This window comes from Phocoena sinus, chromosome 8, assembly GCF_008692025.1.
Source record: "Phocoena sinus isolate mPhoSin1 chromosome 8, mPhoSin1.pri, whole genome shotgun sequence".
In the NCBI taxonomy this organism is placed as follows: Eukaryota; Metazoa; Chordata; class Mammalia; order Artiodactyla; family Phocoenidae; genus Phocoena; species Phocoena sinus.
The window spans coordinates 54,324,060-54,345,549 of record NC_045770.1 but is presented as its reverse complement, the minus strand read 5'-3'; the positions used below and the strand labels follow the sequence as shown (position 1 = coordinate 54,345,549).

Sequence of the window (21,490 nt, the reverse complement as noted above, 5' to 3'; positions counted from 1 at the left end):
GTGGCATTCCCACTTTTTAGGTCAGGAAGTCTGATGAGGACTAAAACACTTTAGAGCAATTATTCCATTAAGCTAGAATACAGACTCAGACGCACCTTTTAGTCAGGGTGGGACTTGCAAAACTAACATCTCAGTTTATGGACGGGGTCCCCCAATAAGACAAGGTGAGTTGAAGCAACAATGTCACACATAGCAAGTAGCAGAGAAACAAGTTTCCTAACTTTCAGTACCCTGTGCTTTTTACCAAATCATGATGCCTTGGAAAAATCACATAGAAACCCTTCTAAAACTTCTCTGAAGCACATAACTTCAGGATTTCCCCATCTCATTCACTGCTATATCTCTAGTACTTATAATAGAGCCCTGCACACACTAAGTACTCAATATACATTATTGAATGAATAAACTCCTTACATCTTGTCATACTATAGAATTTAACACTAGATTACATATTCCCTTATGTTGTCTTCTACATTCCGTCTCTTCAATGAGACTGAGTAATCTGTGAGCAGACACCACACAAAGTGGTAAAAAGACATCACATATAAAACAGAGCCTTGGGTTGAGTCTATGCTTTACCACTGACTTAATGTGTGATTTTTAGATAAACTACATACTTCTTTGGATCCTGCTTCATCTATAGAATGAGAGTCAACATCACCACCGCCTGTCCTACCTACCTTATAGGGTTTATACTATGCAAACACACACAAAGCACTATGTATACAACCCTAAAGCACTGCAGATGCCAAGGATCAGACTGTCATCACAGTTCGTTACATCCTACCGGGACCTTCACTCCGTTAATCCTGCCACCTTGCACTCTCACCTTCTATCCCTGTCCTCACTTCCCTCCCTACCTAACTTGCTCCTGTGATCCATCATTATCATCATTCCCTTGCTTTTTTCCTCCATTCCTCTCCTTTATCTGGGAAACCACAACCCCTGGCTAAGTCTAATGCTCAGCCTAGTCTGCCTGTTCCCATTCAGCCGTATGTAGTTGGAGAAAATCATACAACTACGCTGGCTGCTCTCACTTTAAATTCAAGTGAGCCCTTAGGCTGCCTGACAGTCCTACTACATTTACCTGGTCCATGATTTTCTCTTGCTCTTTGGCAACAGTCTTTGAACTTCTCTCTCTTTATTTTTTAATTTTATTTTTAAAATTTATTTATTTATTTATTTTTTGGGTTGCATTGGGTCCTCGTTGTTGCACGCGGGCTTTCTCTAGTTGCGGCGAGCAGGGGCTACTCTTCGTTGCGGTGTGCGGGCTTCTCATTGAGGTGGCTTCTCTTGCTGTGGAGCACAGGCTCTAGGCACGCAGGCTCAGTAGTTGTGGCTCGCGGGCTCTAGAGCGCAGGCTCAGTAGTTGTCGGGCATGGGCTTAGTTGTTCCATGGCATGTGGGATCCTCCCGGACCAGGGCTCAAACCCATGTTCCCTGCATTGGCAGGCGGATCCTTAACCGCTGTGCCACCAGGGAAGTCCCGAACTTCCCTCTCTTTAAACCTCCAACACCTCTACTCTTTGGTATGAGAAAATACAAGCAAGCAAAAGAGAATCTACACATGTTCCATCACCAAATTTACCAATCTGTCTGCATTTGTAGCAAAGTAGTTTGTTACTAGGGAGCATGGACAGTTCACCCAGTCTAAGGCCAACCTTCTTCCACTTGAGCATCCCCTCTCACCTACATGTGGACATCACTGTATCTCTGGAATCACTGCATTTTCCCTCCCTCCTAGGATCATTCCCATCAGGACCCCAACTTCTCCCAGCCAAGGAAAAAAACGAGAAGCTTGACTTGATCCCACATTCCCTTCCAGCAATGGCCCAGTTTTCTGCTCCTCTGTACGGTAAAACCTCAAAGAGTTTTCTATAGTACTAATCATTGTTTCCTCTCCTCCCATTCTTTTCTTGGAAGCAGTCTAATCAGGCTTCCCCCAGCTCCCCCCACCCCCCACTAAAATAACTCAACAGAGGTCTTAAAGACTTCAACATTTGCATTTCACTCGATCTCTCAGCAACATCTGATAACAGTTTATTATTCCATTCTCTTTGAAGCTCTTTCTTCACTTGGCTTCAGCGCTCACTCAGTGCTAGTTCCTTCTCATCTCCCTGATCTCTAAATGTTAGAATGCCCCAGTGCTGGGTTCTCAGACTCTTCTCCTTCTATACCCACTTCCTAGGTTATTTTATTCCACTTTACAGGTTTGCAAGCCATCTAACTGCCGCAATTCCTAAATTTATATCTCCAGCCCAGACCAGCCTATTGAACTCTAGAGTCTTACATTCAACTCCTCACTAATAGGCATCTCAAACTTAAGGTGCTCAAAACTGAGCTCTTGACGTCCTCCAAGCCTGTTCTTCCTGCAATCTCTCCCATCTCAGTTACAAGCAGCTCCAGCCTTCCAGTTGCTCAGGCCAAAAATCCTGATGTCATCATCAACTCCTTTCTTTCCCATTCCACATCTAACCCAACAGCAAATCCTGTCGGTCCAAACAGTTCAAAATACATCTACGACCTGGTCACTTCTCCACACCTCCACTGTTAACTCACTTGATTGAGTCCACCATTGGGTCGTCTTCCTGCTTCTATGCTTTCATCCTGCAATCTATTCTCAACACGGGTGCTGATGCAAATCAGAGCATGCCACTTCTCTGCACCAAGTCTCCACTGGCTTTCTGTCTCACTCAGAGTAAAAGCCAAAGTGGGCCTAGTATGACAGTCCCTCATCCCACAGCTCTCCTTACCTCCTGCCACTCTCCACCTTGCCCATTCTGCTCTTGCCGCACTGGTCACACAATCCCGCCTCGGGGTCTTTGCTCTGGTTGTTCCCCCTGCCTGGAATACTCCTGCCCCAGACAGTCCCATTGCTTATTTTTTCCTTCAAGTCACCATTCAAGTGTCACATCACTGGACAGACTGTTTTCCTGACCACCCAACCCTCACACTCTCCCGCTTACTCTGCTATACTGATCTCACTAGCACTTACGCCACCTAAAACAGCACATTTTTGTTGATTCTACCCACCTCCCAGGATGTAAACTCCGAGAGGGCAGGGATTGGTTCTTTTTATCCCATGCTGCATCCTCAGTGTGTAGAATAGTGCCTGGCACAAAGGTGGTTATCAATAAGTATGTATTGGACTAATCAATGAATCATTTTCTTACGTGAACTCCTTACAGAATCTAGAAGGTCATGGGGATATAACTGGTACCTGATGAGCCATGGTGGAAGTGAAGATTAAGGTATAGGATAGAGCTGAGGAAATAAATATAAGTACCATCTACTATAGTCACCTAAAATCTTGCCCAGGCCACTACTTACAGAACTCTGTGTGCATGTGTGTATGTGTGTGCAGGCATATAATGAAAGTGTGTGGGAAGCAAGGTGCATTTTTAAAAGGTATTGAAGCTTGTGTTTCAGTTGATGTATCCCCCGAGTGCTTGTCTCTGTAGAAAGAGCTGCCTTCAAATCACTGGTGTGCAGGTGCGAGCATAAACACACACGCAGACACTCTCATAAACAAGAAAAAGGCGTTTGCTACAGATAACATCAGAGCCTGTCAGGTTCTGCTCGCAAGAAGTGGTGCAGGCTGATAAATGGCTGCCTACAAAATGCTGATAAATTTATGACAGAGCAGGCAAAGCCATCTAGTCTAGTTCCAAATTCACACCGCTCTTCTGCCACAACACTCTCTGATCCAACTTCACGTATGTGTTTTTGGGGGAACCATACAATTCAGAACTAAGTATAAGCAACTCCAAAGAGTCTAGCTCCAAAGACAACTTCTCTGATCCCCTCAGCTGAAATGGACCTCTATTTCCTCTGAACCATCATAACACTTTTAATGTACTTTTCATGTCATGTCATTTTTCTTTTTCACAACATATTACAGATATTTTAGTATTTGTTGTTTCTTCCCAAGTAGATGATGAGTAAAATCTCCTCCTATTCCTCTTTCAATCTTCATGGTAGGCATTTACTAAGCAAGGCTCTTTATCACTGAACCTCTCTTATCTCCCTGGTCTCATTTATGTTTCCTTCCTGCCATCCATCCATCCATCCAACAAACACTTATTTAGTGCTTACTAAGCTACAGGCATCATCCTAGATGCTGAGGATACAGCATGAATTCCTGGTCTTACAGAAATTACAGGCGCATAACAGGTTACTTATTATTCTCCAAATGTGCCACATAATTGCATGACTTCACGTCTGTGCACAAGCTGACGCTTCTTCCTAGAATGCCTTTCACCTCATCTCATCTATCCGGAAAATTCCTATATTTTCTTAGTGTCACGTTAAATATCGCTTCTCCTGGAAGGCCTTTACTAACTTCCCATAGAGCTGGTGCTCCTGTCCCTTGTTCCCTTAATAACCCGTGCTTTCTGTGGCATTTCTTCACTCATCTTTGACATTTCGATTGCTCATATGTCTTCCTCCCCTTTAAGCTCTGAGCATCTTGATTTTCGGGTCCTGTGTGGCCAACAGTTACTCGGCAGAGTACTTAGCCTATATGGGAACTCAGTAAAGATCTGTTGATTATTTTTTTTCATTCAATCAGTGTATTCATTTATTCAAACTAATAAATGCAATTTAAAAAGTTGAGTTTTCACAGTAGAAAGTAGGAAAGGAGGACAAAAAAGAGGATTACAGAAAAGAGAATAAGATAAAGGTATGCTGTGGATTCTCTATGACGTGAGTTTTCCAGCACCTTGTTCCCTTCATTTTGATGAGTGCAGGACCCTGTAATAAATATTTATAAAGGAGTCTGGGCACTTCAGCTTGAAAGTACCCCATGATATAGAAATGAAAAATTTACTGCTGGAGTACTGACATGTAATGCAAGGAGAATACAGGAACTTGAGTCCTGAGTATGTTCTTAAGGGGAAAGCTTCTTCAGGACTGTTCTTACATCTGTACAAAATCTCCTACAAAAATGAACTCAAAATGGATCACGGACTTAAATGTAAAATACAAACAGAATTCAGCAAGATATAAAAAGAATTATATAACATGACCAAGTGGAGTTTATTCCAAAGATGTGAAATTGATTCAATATTTTAAAAAAATCAATCAATGTAATCAACCACAGTAATAAGCTAAAGGAGAAAAACCACATGGTCCTATCAATCAATGCAAAAAAAAACATATGACACATTTCAACACCCATTCATGATAAAAACTCAAAAAAATAGGAAGAGAGGGGGAACTTCCTCAATCTGATAAAGTGCATCAACAGAAGACCAACACCAACATTACAGGTCATATTGAAAGGCTGAATGCTGCCCCCTAAGATCAGGAACGAGGCAAGGATGTCTGCTCTCACCACTTATTCAACATAGTGCTGAAGTTCTAGTCAGGGAAATAAAGCAAGAAATGGTTATAAAAGGCATAGAGATTGATGGATCTAGAGGGCATTATGCTAAGTGAAATAAGTCAGAGAAAGACAAATACTGCATGGTATCACTTATGTGTGGAATCTAAAATCAAACAAACTAGTGAATATAACAAAAAGGAAACAGACTCACAGATATAGAGAACAAACTAGTGGTAACCAGTTGGGAGAGGGAAGGGGGTAGGGGCAAGATAGGGGGCAGGGATTAAGAGGTATAAGCTATTACATATAAAGTAAATAAGCTACAAGGATATATTGTACAACACAGTGAGTACAGCCAATATTTTATAATAACTATAAACGGAGCATAACCTTTAAAGATTGTGAGGCGTTATGTTGTACACCTGTATCTTATATAATACTGTACATTAACTGTATCTCCATTTTTAAAAAGGCATACAGATTGAAAAGGAAGAAAAAAAGTGTCCCTATTTGGATGACATGATTGTCCACATAGAAAATCCCAAGGAATTTAGGAAAAAACTCCTGGGACAAATAAGTGAGTCTGGCAAGGTCACAAAATACAGGAGTACCTCATTGTATTGCATGTTGCTGTATTATGCTTTGTGGACATTGCATATTATACAAATTGAAGGTTTATGGCAACCCTCTGTCAAGCAAATCTTTGGCACCATTTTTCCAACGCATTTGCTCACTTTGTGTCCCTGTGTCACGTTTTGGTAATTCTTGCACTATTTCAAACTCTTTCATTATGATTATATTTGTTATGGTGATCTGTGATCAGTGACTGATGAAGGCTCAGATGATGGTTAGCATTTTTTAGCAATATTCTTAAATTAAGGTATTACATAGTTTTTCAGATATAATGCTATTGCACGCTAATAGGCTACAGTATGGTGTAAACATAACCTTTATATACACCAGGAAACCAAAAAGTTCATATGACTCGCTTTATTGCAGTATTTGTTTTACTGTGGTGGTCTGGAATTAAACTTGCAATATCTCCAAGGTATGCCTGACAAGATGAACATACAAGAATGGATTTGTTCCTGTATACTAGCAAATAAACACATGGGCATAGAAAATAAAAACACAATGCCATTTATAATCATTTTTTTTAAAATGAAAGAGGTGTGAATCTAACAAAACATGTTCAGGACATGTATGCTGAAAACTATACAATGCTGATAAAAGAAATTTTAAAAAACCTAAATGGAGAGGCACACCATGTTCATGGATTGGAAGACACAACATAGTATATCTCTCCAAATTGATGTTCAGATTTAACACAATTTCTATCAAAATCCCAGCAGGGGTTTTTATGGATGTAGACAAAATTATTCTAAAACATATATGGAAAGGCAAAGAAAGTACAATAGCTAAAACAACTTTGAAAAAGAAGATAAAAGTGGGGAAACAAGTCCACTAGATTTCAATAATTATTGTATAGCTACAGAAATCAAGACCATGTGATACTGGCAAAGGGACATACACATAGGAACAATGGAATAAAACAGGAAACCCAGAAATAGACCTACCCAAATATGCTCAACTGATTTCTGACCAAGGTGAAAAAGCAATTTAGTGGAGGAAAGATGGCCTTTTCAACAAATGGTGCTGAAGCAACTGGGCATCCATAGGGGGCGAAAAATGAACGTCAATCTAAGCCTCACACCTTATACAAAAATGAACTCCAAATGAATCATGGACTTATACAAAAATGAACTCCAAATGAATCATGGACTTAAATGTAAAGCTATAAAACATTTAGAAAAAATTGGAAGACATCTTTAGGATCTAGGGCTAGGCGAAGAGTTCTTAGACTAGACACCAAAACCATAATCCATAAAAGGAAAAATCTATAAATTAGACTTCATTAAAATTCAAAACTTTTGCTCTGCAAAAGACGGTTAACAGGCTAAAAGGATAAGCTACAGAGTGGGAGAAAATATTTGCCAACCACATATTTGACAGAGGAGAGTATGGAGAACATATAAAGAACTCCCAACACTCAATAGTTTAAAAAGGGAAACAAACCAATTAGGACATGGGCAAAAGACATGAAGAGACATTTCACTGAAGAGCATATGCAGATAGCAAATAAGCACATGAAAAGGTGTTCAATATCATTAGCCATTCGGAAAACACAAAACCGCAAAGAGATTATCACAGACCTATCAGAATGGTTAAAAAAAAAAAAAAATTGTAACAACGCAAAATGCTGGCAATGAGGCAGAGAAAATAGGTCACTCAAACACTGCTGGTGAGACTCTAAAAGGATAGAGCCACCATGGAAAACAATTCGGCAGCTTCTTAAAAAACTAAACATGCAACTGCTATATGACTCAGCAGTTTTACTCCTGGGCATTTATCCCAGAGAAATGAAGATTCATATTCATACGAAAACTTGTAAATGAATGTCTATGTAAATTTTATTTACAATAGTTCCAAACGGGAACAATCCAGATGTCCTTCAATGGGTAAGTGGTAAATAAACTGTGGTACTTCCATACCATAGAACACTACTCAGCAATAAAAAAAAGGAACAAAGTATTGACACGTGCAAAATCCTGAATGAATCTTCAGAGAATTATGCTGAATGTTGTCAGAGCCAATCCCAGAAGGTTACATAATCATAATGTGTGATCCCACCTATAGTGTGCATTCTTTTTTTTTTGCGGTACGCGGGCCTCTCACTGTTGTGGCTTCTCCCGTTGCAGAGCACAGGCTCCAGATGCGCAGGCTCAGCGGCCATGGCTCACGAGCCCAGCGGCTCCACGCATGTGGGATCTTCCCGGACCGGGGCACGAACCTGTGTCCCCTGCATCGGCAGGCGGACTCTCAACCAATGTGCCACCAGGGAAGCCCTATAGAGCATTCTTGAAATGACAGAATTTAGGAATGGACAACAGATTAGTGGTTGTCAGTGGTTAAGGAGAGGGTTGGACTGGGATAGAAGTGGGTGTGGCTATAGGAGAGCAGTATGAAAGATCCTTGTGGTGATGGAAATGTTCTGGATCTTGACTGTAACAATACCGACATCTTTGTTGTGATACTGTAGCACAGTTTTTGGAAGATGTTACCACTGGGGGGAAACTGGTAGAGGGTACTTAGGATCTCTGTTATTTTTATGACTACATGTGAATCCAAAATTATCTCAAAATAAAAAGTTTAATTAAAAAAAACTTATCCACAAGAGAATTAGAAAGTTCACAGAAGAGAAGTAAAGATCATGGAGAGAAAGGTTCATAGCTGGCGAATGATTATAACCAGACCCAGTTGTCCTCAATCTTTCCCACTCAGGGATGGAGATGGACTCTTAAGGAATCTCACGAAAATATAAATAAACTTTAGAGTTCAGACCCCTGAGCACGAGGGCACAAAAGGGACTGAACTAAGAGTCACCAGAATTTCTAAACCTACCGAGCTACCTGTCAGCTCTAGGAAGTCTTCACTGTAATAGCAGACAAGAGTCTCTGCCTTGGGGAAACAAACAAATAAATAAGGTACCAGCCAGCTTCTCCAATTTTTTTTTTTTTTTTTTTTTTTTTATGGTACGCAGGCCTCTCACTGTCGTGGCCTCTCCCGTTGCGGAGCACAGGCTCCAGACACGCAGGCTCAGCGGCCATGGCTCACAGGCCCAGCTGCTCCGCGGCATGTGGGATCTTCCCAGACCGGGGCACGAACCTGCGTCCCCTGCATTGGCAGGTGGACTCTCAACCACTGCGCCACCAGGGAAGCCCTCCAATTTTTCTGTGTAGTAGCCAACCTCCAAGATAGCCCCTAATGAATCCATTTCCCAGTGTAGTCTTATGTAGTCCCCTCTCATTCAGAATAAGGATGAACAAGGGCTTCCCTGGTGGTGCAGCGGTTGAGAATCTGCCTGCCAATGCAGGGGACACAGGTTTGAGCCCTGGTCTGGGAGAATCCCACATGCCGCGGAGCAACTAGGCCTGTGAGCCACAACTACTGAGCCTGCGCGTCTGGAGCCTGTGCTCCTCAACAAGAGAGGCCGTGACAGTGAGAGGCCCCTGCACCACAATGAAGAGTGGCCCCTGCTCGCCGCAACTGGAGAAAGCCCTCGCATAGAAACGAAGACCCAACACAGCCAAAAATAAATAAATAAATAAATTTATTTAAAAAAAAAAAGAATAAGGATGAACAATAGGATACTGCATAAATGAAAGTGTGTGACTTCCAAGGATAAGGCATAAAAGACACTGCAGCTTCTTTCTTGTTCTCCTTTGGATCAGCTGCCATGTTGTAAGGACACTCAAGCAGTACTAAGGAGGAATGCACAAGGTGAAGAACTAAGGCCTCCTGACAGCTATGAAAAAGAGCCATTCTTAGAAGCAGATCCGTCAGCCCCAGTCAAGAAGACTGCAGCTATAGACACTTTTGACTGCAATTTCATGAGAGACACTGAGCCAAATCCACCAAACTGAATTGCTCCTAAATTGCTGAATCACAGAAACCACATGAAATAATAAACATTTATTGCTCTTTTAAGCCAGTAAGCTTTGGGGTAATTTGTTATCCTGCAATAAATAATTAATACATTTTACCTTCCACTACCACGGCCATTTGGGTGTAACCAATGTTAGCCACTAGGAGGAAAGCCTTGTCTATTTAGAAGACTAAAAGCAGAGGCTAAAAGATAGACTAATAGGCCAATGGAACAGAAGAATCCTGAAACAGACCCCTACATACATCATCACTAGATTTAAGAAAAAGGTGATACGGCAGCGCTATGGAGAAAAAAACCTGTCCTTTTGATAAGTGGCACTAGGTAAATTCAATAACCATGGGAAAAGAAAGATTCTTGATCCTTATGTCACGCCACATGTGAAAATTAATTTCAGAACATTATAAACCCAAATGTGAAAGATAAAACAATAAAGTATTTAGAGGAAAACAAAGGAAAATATGTTTCTGACTTTGGGGTAGGCAGTGATTTCCCGAATATGCAAAAGGTACTAAGACAACAGAAAAAGTAATCAATTATACTACAGTAAACTTAATTTCTGGTTATCAAAAGGCACCGTTAAGAGGATGAAAAGCCAAGCCAAGAAAGTGAGAAGAGATATTTGCAATACATACATCCAATGAAGGACTCATATTCAGAACATATAAAAAAAGCCTATAAATTAGCAAGAATAAGACCACTCAATAGAAAAATGGGCAAAAGTTTAAATAGACACTACACAAAAGAAGATACCCAAATGGCGATAAACATGTAAACAGATCTCAACTTTATTACTCATTAGGAAAATGCAAATCAGTAACACTAAGACAACCACCAGAGTGGTTCCAATGAAAAAGACTGACAATGGTAAGTTTGCGGAAGGATGTGGAAAAACTCTCACACCCTGTTAGGATGAATGTGAGTTGGTATAATCACTTTGGAAAACTATGGCAGTGTTTACTAAAACTGAACATACACCTCAGGACCTTGTATCTATTCCTAGGTACTTACTTCAAATAACTGTGTACATATATTCACCAAAATACATGTAAAAGTATGTTTACTGAAACACCATTCATAACAGCCCATATCATACCTGCCTTTTTGCACTCCTATTTCAAGTGCTTGTTACCTATAGTCTGGACTGTTTGCATATCTTCCTAACCTAAGTTATCCTAAATTAATACTTATAAATGATTCCAGTTTAATCTTCCGATCAGAGTAAAACTCTGATCATGTCATTCCCCTTCACTATCCAAAAATTTAATGGCTCCCTATCACCTGCATAGCAATGTCCAAATCTTATGGCTTAGTTTTCTTTCTATTAAAATAAATTATTTTCAATGTGGTAAAACATAACATAAAATTTACCATTTTAAATGTACAGTTCTGTGGCATTAAATATATTCACACTGTTGTAGAGCCATCAACACTATCCATCTCCAGAACTTTTTCATCTTCCCCGACTGAAATTCTGTATCCATTAAACATTAACTCCCCATTCCTCCCTGTACCCAGTCCCCGAAAACCACTATTAGACTTTCTGTATCTTTGAATTTGACTACTCATATATGTGGAATCACACAATATATGTCCTTTTGTGACTGACTTATTTCACTTAGCCTAATTGACTTATTTCACTTTATGCCTAATTCCTGGTATAACCCAGCCAGGCAGAAGAAACACTATTAATTCAGATCAACAAAAACTCAAACCAAGGGGCACAAAGGCAGAGAAATAAGGAGAACAGAATGAGATAGATGATGCAGAGTACGATAAGCAAAGCTTCAGATTAGAGTGAAAAGACCCAAGTTATAGTCCTAGTTCTTCCTTTACAACCTTGGACAAATTTAACATCTCTTAAGCCTTAATAACCAAATATATAAGAGGGAAAATAACAAAGCTAATAATACTGATTTGAGAATTAAGTACAATTATTAAGTGTGAGAGCAGCTAGGACCAAACTCTCTGCATGACACATGTCAAGAACATAGTTATTGACTCTAAAGCAGCCCAAGGACATTCTGGGATCACGTAACTGGAAAAACAGTTATCATTATGAAAGATCCCCAGATTTCCAATTCATAGTTTTAGTTTTTTCACCATGAAAGACGCATTATTTTGTCCTTTGTCTTACCGCATACCACACATCAGCAACTCCTCTGAATTTCGGTTAAAGGTATCAGGATTCTTCCAGTCTCTCAGATTCAAAATTATCTACTTCCAATTCAACTCTTCTTGCTATTTCACTGTTCATGACGGATCAATGAGCTCCTTCTATAGTATTCAGTAAAACAAGCACAAATTCTGCTAAATGCTTTGAGGGATAAAGAAAGAAGGCAAGACCCAAACTTTCCTTTCAACTTACAATGCTTACAACAATTCAGGGAGATAAGACATGAACACATATCCCTAAAATAAAAAGCAGATTTTTATAAGCACCATAATAGGGACACAATATGCTATTAGACCACTGAAGCAGAGAATCAAACCTTTAGGGATGGGTAGGAGAGGGGGAGAGAGAGAGAGCAACAAAGAGAAATGAACTTGAATGAATATGAACAATGAAGAAGGTAGGGTTTGATATACGGTTTGGGGAAAGAAGGAGGAAAGGTCAGTTCTTATAGAGCACATAGTATGACCAAGACCTGGGTATGGGAAAATATGACAGGTTCAGAGAATGTGGAACAGTCTTTTTTGAATGTGGAAAAGAAAGAGGAAAGGAAGAGTCTGGTTGTCCTGGAAAGCCAACACCATCCTAAGAATTTTTAATATTTTCTTTACCGATAATGGAGAGCCACTGAAGAGAACAGATTAGCAGAGAAATGATAGCTATTGCTGGGCCCTTAACTGGAAGAATGAGGAAGACCAACCAAAGAAAGGAAACATAAGAGGCAGGAAAACTAAGAAGCTGTTGGAATACTCTGCAACAGTGAGAGATGATGGCAGGGAGACAGAGCACAAAAGACAATGCAAGTCACTTTACTCAACAACGGGGCTTAAAGAAGTACATGGCATAAGGGCCAACCCTCAAGAAAGTTAGAACCTTCCACTTGTGTCTAAGATTAACAGAACGCCACCACCTTCTCTGATGAAACAGAAGTGACTGCTTTCCTTTTGTACCCAAATCCAGTAAAACAAAACAAAACAAAAAAACGTTTCACAACCACCCAGACCACAGACATGTACCATGGGTATATAGGGCCCGGAAGTTGCATCATTCTTGCTTTGAGTGGAGAGTGCATATCCCTCACGAACCTCTCTCTGTTCTTTGGGTTATATTCCAAGGTCTCCAAGCATGTAGAATGCAGACGTGACTTCTTCCTATTGCTCTTGGCACCTAGAAAACTTCGGTGGACTCCAGTTCAGCTTTACACTGGCCAGATCACACAGGAGTGCTGTGCTCAGTTCTGGTGGTGTAAAGGGTCCTGAAATCCAGTGGTACCAGGATTTAGTGAGGTTTTGCCCGGAGTCATGACTGTCGTGTTCTGAGATATAAGAGGCTAATGTACAGAAGAACGATTTGATTCATTTTGGGTGATCCCACATACTAAAGCTGAACTAGGGCCAGCAGGGGCATGCTACAGAAAAGCTGAGTTTTGGCTCAGTGTAAGTAAGAATTTTCTAAAAGAGCGGTCCAAAGCAGATCCTTTGGAAACTGAAGAACTACTCAGCACCGGAGATACTAAAGAGCAGTTAGCCTAGAGCAGGGGTTAGCAAACTTTCTCTGTAAAGAGCAGAGAGTAAATATATTTTAAGCCTCACAGACTATACAGTCTCTCACAGCTACTCAAGTCTATAGTGGCATGGAAGAAGCCGTAAACAATTTGTAAGCAAATGAGAGTAGCTGTGTTCCAATAAAACTATTTAGAAAAAGAGGTGGTGGACAAGATTGGCTTGCTAGCCCCTGGCCTAGACTAGGAGTGGGTAGGGAGGGAGAGTTGAGCAGTGGGTCGGTAGGAAGAAAGGGACTAAGGTCTCTTCCAACCATGAGAGCCTTATGTATTTTTAACCAAGAAAATCTGACATGGTAACACCTCATTTAATCAGATTATTCATTCTTGGAACAGAGGGATGTGTTCTTCCACAAAACCAAGTATTAACTAGAACTCCCTTAGTTTCAGCCTTGACAGTTGAAAATATTTCTGAAACTCCAGAATCTTCTGCCTTGCCTTAGGTACTATACCAAAGATAACAGAACTTTTCTTTGATGACTAAGGACTTCTCAGAGCCTCAGACCATCTTTCCAGATATCAAATCTCACATGCCTTGTGGCTAAAGTTGTAGAAGGGTCAAGACATTTCTTGGAAGAGGGTTTTGTGTAACTCCTAGAAATGGGTGTGTCCTTTTAACTTCCATCTTTCTGATGAGGGTAAAGCCAAAAACTGCCAACAAACCAAGAGAATTCTGTTAAGTGACGATTATAGTTAGTTAATTAGAATCTAACTGAGGTTACTGGATGATATCAATCAATTGAACTTATTAGTCAGGGACATTAAAAACATAATACTTGCATCTTCAAAAGCTCTTTGCTTTATATACAAAAAAATCCACCCATAACACATGCACACACTCATCACTCACACTCACCTTTCTCTTGGTAAAACTGCAGGTGGTGATGTAGTTTGAGTTCCAGCCCAAATAATCACAAAGACAGAAGAATAATTTGATCTGACTTGTGAGCACATGATGTACAACTATATCCCAACACACTGCAGCATGAAGAACACTAAGCTAGACTTATGGCCCGTAACTGTTAACAGCAAACAATAAGAGAGTCCAGCGGGTTATGTAACAGTCACACATTTCTGGAGAAACACTTCCTGAGTGAGAAAGGGCTTCCTGCTACCCTTCCTCTAGGTATCCTTCAACTACTCTGGACCATGGTGATTTTATACTCTGAGGGAGGAAAAAAGGCACTTGAGTTCCTGCAAGATTCCATGTGCTTTCTATCCATTATCCCATTTAATCCTCAAACCAATGATACAAGGCAAATAAATCCCTCTTTTTACAGATGAAGAAAAAGAGGTTCATCGAAGTTAAACAATTTGAAGAGATCACAGTCCCAATCTTCTGGTCCACTGAGTCAGGGCTTAGGGTCCAGAAAGAACTTAAGGAGAAGCTAATGCAGATGAACTGCTGACTACACTTTGGGAAACACTGGCCACAGAGTTTATGAAAGGTCGAGTTCACAGTTAGTAGGTGATGTTGATAGAGGAATTAGAATCTAGGTCTTAGCTCCTAGTCCAAAGTTATTTCCAGTCCTCAAATCCAAATCCCTTAGGATCATAGTTACATGCTCCGGACTCATTCATTTGAGTAATAAAGATCCTCTCTGACTCCAATGAACCTTCCTTGTTCCTTGGGCACAGGATAAACTTTATCTTACCACAAGCCAAGTCCATTCTAAGGTCAGGGGCTTTTTTAGCTCCAAAATCTAGCACACTGCTTGATAGATGTTAGGCACTATATAACTCTTCAGTGAAAGGTATACCAAAGAAATAAAAGGAAAGAATGTCTATTTGCTCCCTCTTTTGGTAAAAACATGCAAACAAAACCTCTCAGTCAGATGATCTGTTAACGTAACACTTCTAGGATTCTAACCATCTCTATCCTGGGTGAGATAGTACACATACACCATAAACACAAAAGATAACATGGAAAAGTGCATGTCTTTTATGTGAAACTGACTCCCAACCCTAGGCTTCAGGGGGTGGATCATGGGAACCTAAATAAAGCCAATTAATACATTTCATCCAGTGATTGGTTCAGCAATGGGCACGAGCTCCAAGCCAGCTCAAACAGTCGTTAAGATTCAATACTAGGACTTTTGTTTGTGTTACTAAGAGTGGGCTCTCTCTTTCACTGGAGAAAAGGTTGGCATGATAAGAGCTTGAAGTTGCAAGGACCACCCTCTGGAGTCTAAGAACAACAAAGAGAGAGCAGAGTTAAAAAGATGGACCTTGATGAAATGTGTGTCCTAAATCAAGGGGATCCTGAAGCCAGGTTTCCCCTTTCTGGTGACTCAACAAACTCTTTCCCATTTAACACAGGTTTTTGGTGTTTGTTTTTTTTTTTTTAATTTCTTTGGATTTTTTATTGGTATTTCTTTGACCTTTTTTTCTTTTAACATCTTTATTGGAGTATAATTGCTTTACAATGGTATGTTAGTTTCTGCTTTATAACAAAGTGAATCAGCTCTACATATACATATACATATATCCCCATAACCCCTCCCTCTTGCTTTTCCCTCCCACCCTCCCTATCCCACCCCTCTGGGTGGTCACAAAGCACCGAGCTGATCTCCCTGTGCTATGTGGCTGATTCCCACTAGCTATCTATTTTACGTTTGGTAGTGTGTATACGTCCATGCCACTCTCTCACGTCGTCCCAGCTTACCCTTCCCCCTCCCTGTGTCCTCAAGTCCATTCTCTATGTCTGCGTCTTTATTCCTGTCCTGCCCCTAGGTTCTTCATAACCTTCTTTTTTTTTTTAGATTCCATATATATGCAACACAGGTTTTAAGCATGTGTCCTATTTTGGACCCAGAACCAGTTTGTTACCACAAGAATGACTCAGAGGTCCTTTCCATGTGCTCTCATCAAATTCATTATTTAATCCATTCTTTTGTTTCCTTCACTTTCAATTTTTTTTCCATTAGCATTTATTCTCCTTCCTCCTTCCAGTCATTCAATCAGCATTTATCAAATGTGGATAAATGTCAGTGCCTATTAGTGCCAGGTCCTTTAGGATCTCATGATCCTTGGAAAGGGCAGGCAGGTACGTACACAGGTAACTCAGCGTGCTGAGGTCAGGACTCCAACAGAGGTACGAACGGAGAGCGCTCTGCTTGGGAGCAGTCAGGGAATGGTGCAGAGCACAGGTGATACCTGGATTGGGTCTCGAAGGATGAGAGGAGTTTTGCTAACTGAAGAAAAAATACTGGAGGAGGAACTTTTCAGGAAAAGAGAATAATACGAGTACGGTTAACTCTCATTATTCACAGTAGTTATGGTCTATAAAGTCACCACAAACACTGAATTAGCAAATACTGAATCCTTTCTCCTAGAGGAAATTCAGGGTTAGGTTCCTGCAAGCCTCTGGCCAAAATATTTTTGTCAACCAATCCATACATAATCTTGTTTTATGTCTGTTTCTGTGTAAAGACACCGTATTTAATATATACAGCTGATTCATTAATATTGAACCCATAACAGCACTATAACTCGAGTCTGGATGAAGTTTATCTAACACGTGTGTTTCCTCCAAAAGGTACACGATGATCTTGTGCTTAGGAGCCGTAGACAGTGGTTCAGCACTCCGCTTGGGGGCATTTTAAATAGTGAAATCATCAAACAAAAATGTGAAAAACATGGCATGAAGAGGAAGGGGCACTAGTGTGCAGGGTAAGAGCTGAAACAAGAAGGCCGAGTGTGGCTTTGTTCTGTCTCAGCGTGGAACACGTACATGGGGAGCTCAGACTTTTCACTGCTCTGCATGTTGCATGTCTGTGACTGACCTTGAAAGAGCTGTGAGTACTGGCTTTGGGGTTACAAATAAATTTTAATAAGTAGGTGAATTCTCAAATATGGAGGCTGGAACCTCTGAACAGGAGTATCAATTATATAAGAAAAAGCTTGGTGTGTTCAAACAGTAAAGCTAAGTTTGTGAAGCTGCAGGAAGATAAAAAACAGCATGGAACGGCGATCACTGAAAGGAAGGCTGGAAGAGTGATTTGGGGCTATTTTAAGAAAGGCTTCACATGCTGAGTTTTATGTATTTTTCTGTAGGTCAGCTGTTCTCAGTATCAAATATTAATGCAAAATTAAAAATTTGAGAATTCCCTCATAGAACAGAAATATACATTTTAGTATTTGTTAACTAAGAAATAAAAGCTGCGAGGAATTCACGAACTCAATTATTTTGCTGATCACAATATCTACATTTTTTTTTAAAGTACAAACACATGTAAAACACTTATTCACTGCATAAGTAATGCTTGGTGTGAGTGACTGTGTGTGTTGTTAAGGACCCAGTCCACCATGTCGGAACGACTGTCATGTACCTAGCGGAGCAGCCCAGGTAGAGAGAACTACATGTGCAAAAGCCCTGGGGAGGAAGAAAGCTTGGCTCGTGGTAGGACCTGACAGCAGGGCATGGCTGGAGCATAGTGAGCACAGTGGAAAGTATCAGGAAGACAAAGCAGGGACAGATCATAATGAAGCCTTGAAAGTCATTTTATGAAGTGTAGCTTTTATCTTAAATAGAACAAGATCCCTCAATAGGGGCGTAATTAAATAAACTGATATATTAGCAATTGAAGAAACAAACAAGAACAATGTAGTACGATCCTACTTATATTAAAAACCCTGTATGTTTACGGATACATACATATGCACACCACTATATATATGTGTGTATTTACAGTATACACATATAGTATACACATGCACACACACACAGTGTCTTACAAATGCTCAGAAAGGCATTCCAAACTGTTAGCAATGGTTTCCTGTGGAGGAGAGTTGGGTATATAAGAGTACAAGGGAACTTTCATACTTTAATCCATGCACTTCTGTATTTTTAAATAAATAGAGCATGAGACCGCTAAATGGTTTTACATTTTTTCACATTTACATTTCTTAAAGGATCATTCTGGCTTGTAGCAAATGAAGTGAAGGCGGAAAGAGCATGAGTAGGGAGCTCAGATAGACAACTAAGAAATAATGGCATCTGGGTCAGGACAGTGGCAAAGGACATATACCTTCAAGATGTATTTCAGAGGCTGAAATGGCTGCCCCTGGTGATGAACTGAATATGGGGGATATGGGAGAAGGAAGAATAAAGAAAGACTCCAAGATTCCAGCTTGAGCACGCAGGTGTTGTGTTATGACTTATGGTGGGGAAGGGAACCACAGCCACATCTCTCTGACAACCTCTCATGGTGCACGCTACCCACTCTTTGTCTCTACTGCATCCTAAACAAAAGGGTAAAATGAATTTGACATGTGTGAGAGGGAGAGGGTCACAATCTGGGAAACCAAAGAGCCTTGTATCAGTGATTACATTGACTGAATTCGAGACTGATTCCCCAAAGACCAGGTCAATCTTTCTGCAGAGGACTCAGGGAATCCATTAGTGAAATTACCTCTCCCATTGACAAAACAACAAATGAGTCATTGCCAACCCTTTGCATTTTGGAGAAACAAAGGTCATTTCACCGAAGAACCTCTCTTTCATGTCCTTGAATGCTCTGATCTAAGTTGTATTTAAAGCACTGAATTAAGTGAAGGTTACCAGGGAAAATCAGGGCAAAGTTGGGGGAAGGGTAGACAAATAATGCCCACAAATATAGTTAAAATGTTTCCTTTCCTCTAGGACAAAGTCTTCTCTCATCTACCTCCCCAACCCCAAGTAATCAAAGAGTAGAGACTCGGCAGGCTTTGGCTTCCCTAAAGACCTGGTTTCACACTTTCTTAAACAACAGTGGTATTTAAAACTTTCCTGTGAAAAAGAAAACAAAAAAAACCACAACTTTCCTGTGCATCAGGATCACTGAGACACCTGTTTAAATGTAGATGTTCCCGGGTCCCAGTCTCAATAGAGATTCAGACTCAGCAGGTCTAGAGTGGGGTCCAGGGATACAAACCCCAAATGACTCTACTACACAATGTCCAAGAACCCCACTTTGAGAAACACTGAACTACATTGCTCACGATGGTTGATAAAATGCAGTTATAATTTAGGAAGTTGCACTGGAGGAAGAAGTGGATCATGGAGATCTGGGTTGCACTTCCAGCTCCGTCTCTAGTCAGTTAGCTGGGCGGGGGTGAAAGCACTTTTCTGCTCTGAGCCACAGTTTCCCCATTTATAAAGCACAAGTATTGATTTTCTGCATCTCCAACTTACCTTCAATTTCTGACATTTTAAGACCCCAGGAAAAGACAAAGGGTTGGAAATGTCAAGTAGGGCTTCCTGCCCCTTGTACCAGAGTGACTCTCCCTAAGGTACTCAGATTGTGAATATACATGAATAAGAGTATAAAATCCAGTGCTTTCTGGAACTGGCTGGTTATGAGCAAATACGGGAAAAGCTACTTCTAAGGCACAAGATGAACTGGGAGTGGGGCCCTTCTGGAGCCTGGCTTCCTTCCCTAATCACAGCACTCAATATAAAAGCAGGGAAATAATTCAAAAGGTGGAAGGAGAAACTGAACCTAATTCCAAAGATTAACTCAGGTGCTCAAATAAATGCCCTGTCTGCCTCCTGGGAGCCCTCATTTTACATCCATCCAGCTGCCTGAACTACATATATCTGAAAAACATTCCCGTATGGAGGCTATTCCGCAACCTCCATATGATTTATTAGAAAGGCTTTTGTTTAATTTATAAGAAGTCAGTATATAGCATTAGAAGAATGACCTCTGGGCTAATGCTTCCTTTTTTTCCCCCTTGGTTTTTAAAAGTCAACATTACAGAGGTATATAATTTATATGCAACAAAATTCACCCACGTTAAGACTTCAGGCAGATGGGTTGTGATGAATGTATACACTGTATAACCACCACCACAATCAAGACAGAACACTTCCATCACCCCAAGGCATTCCCTTGTGCCATTTCCAGATTAATCCCCACTCCACCTGGCCCCAGGCAATAGATGATCTGCTTTCTATCACTATAAATTAGATCTGTCTTCTCTAGAGTATCACAGAAACAGAATCATACAGTAAATATTCTTTTGTGCCTGGCTTCTTACGTACAACATAAAGTTTTATGATTCATCCAGATTGCTGCATGAATCAGTTTTTAACTGCTGATTTTAATTGCTGATAGTATAACATCTTAAGGAGTTACCATATTTGTTTACCATTCACCTATTACTGGACAGTTACATTGTTTCCAGTTTGGGGCTATTATGAATAAAGCAGCCATGAACAATCATGTATAAGTCTTTTTGTGAACATGCTTTCATTTCTCTTGGGTAAATACCTAGAAGTAGAATGGCTGGGTAACATGGTAAGTATACGCTTAACTTTATAAGAAACCGCCAAACCGTCTTCCAAAGTGCTTGTCCATGTTTGCATTCCCACCAGCACTCTGTGAACATTGTAGTTTTTCTACAACACTTGGCCATTATAGCCAACCTAGTGAGTGTGTAGTGGCAACTCATTGTGGTTTTAATTTGCATTTCCCTGATGACTAATGATGTTGAGCATCTTTCCATTTGCTTATTGGTTCTTTATCTTCCTTTGTGATGTCTGTTCAAATCTTTTGCCCATTTTTAAATTGAGTTTTTTGCTTTGTTACTGTTTTTTTTTTTTTTTTTTTTTTTTTTTTGCGGTATGCGGGCCTCTGACTGTTGTGGCCTCTCCTGCTGCGGAGCACAGGCTCCGGATGCACAGGCTCAGTGGCCATGGCTCATGGGCCCAGCCACTCTGCGGCATGTGGGATCCTCCCGGACCGGGGCACGAACTCGTGTCCCCTGCATCGGCAGGTGGACTCTCAACCACTGCGCCACCAGGGAAGCCCTATTATTGAGTTTTAAGAGTTCTTTGTATATATTTTGGATACAGTCCTTTGTCAGACATATGTGTTGAGAATATTTTTTCCCAGTCTGTGGCTTGCTTTATCACTTTTTTAATGGTGTCTTTTAAAGAGC

General features: G+C 40.6%; 1 protein-coding gene across 11 annotated transcripts in view; it reads right to left on the bottom strand.

The window, feature by feature from the left end:
- The window catches only part of GAB2 (GRB2 associated binding protein 2), a 177,118-nt gene that overhangs the window by 55,813 nt on the left and 99,815 nt on the right, over positions 1–21,490 (bottom strand). The window contains exons 1-3 of one of the 11 annotated variants that reach the window (XR_004351019.1): positions 14,421–14,576; positions 13,020–13,258; positions 11,968–12,107 (exon numbers count right to left, since the gene is read on the bottom strand). The exons of 7 other annotated variants lie outside the window; for them this stretch is intronic. The gene's annotated coding sequence lies outside the window, so the exon portion shown is untranslated. Of the gene's footprint in view, positions 1–11,967; positions 12,108–13,019; positions 13,259–14,420; positions 14,577–21,490 lie in introns of those variants that run through there. 3 more of the 11 variants (XR_004351020.1, XR_004351021.1, XR_004351022.1) reach the window with 3 other exon arrangements.